Source organism: Sphaeroforma arctica, assembly GCF_001186125.1.
Source record: "Sphaeroforma arctica JP610 unplaced genomic scaffold supercont1.112, whole genome shotgun sequence".
Lineage (NCBI taxonomy): Eukaryota > Ichthyosporea > Ichthyophonida > Sphaeroforma > Sphaeroforma arctica.
Genome location: NW_014040446.1, coordinates 96,893 through 97,746, shown reverse-complemented (window position 1 = coordinate 97,746; position 854 = coordinate 96,893).

The window sequence follows — 854 nt, the reverse complement described above, 5'->3', positions numbered from 1 at the left end:
GGCGTGTATATACAATTTTCCAATTGTAGGTAAGGCCTTGTGCTCTCATATGGCGTGTATATAGTAGTCTACCACTTGTAGATATGGCTTGTGTTCTCATAAGGCGTGTGTATATAGTCTGCCACTTGTAGGTATGGCTTGTGTTCTCATAAGGCGTGTGTATATAGTCTGCCACTTGTAGGTATGGCTTGTGTTCTCATAAGGCGTGTATATATAGTCTGCCACTTGTAGATATGGCTTGTGTTCTCATAAGGCGTGTGTATATAGTCTGCCACTTGTAGGTATGGCTTGTGTTCTCATAAGGCGTGTGTATATAGTCTGCCACTTGTAGGTATGGCTTGTGTTCTCATAAGGCGTGTATATATAGTCTGCCACTTGTAGATATGGCTTGTGCTCTCATAAGGCGTGTATATACAGTCTGTAACTTGTAGGTATGTCTTGTGCTCTCATATGGCGTGTATATACAGTCTGCCACTTGTAGGTATGGCTTGTGCTCTCATATGGCGTGTATATACAGTCTGCCACTTATAGGTATGGCTTGTGCTCTCATAAGGCGCGTATATACAGTCTGTAACTTGTAAGTATGTCTTGTGCTCTCATATGGCGTATATATACAGTCTGCCACTTGTAGGTATGGCTTGTGTTCTCATATGACGTGTACATATAGTCTGCCACTTGTAGATATGGCTTGTGTTCTCATAAGGCGTATGTATAGAGTCTGCCACTTGTAGGTATGGCTTGTGTTCTCATAAGGCGAGTGTATATAGTCGTCTGCCACTTGTAGATATGGCTTGTGTTCTCATAAGGCGTGTGTATATAGTCTTCCAATTGTAGGTATGGCTTGTGCTCTCATA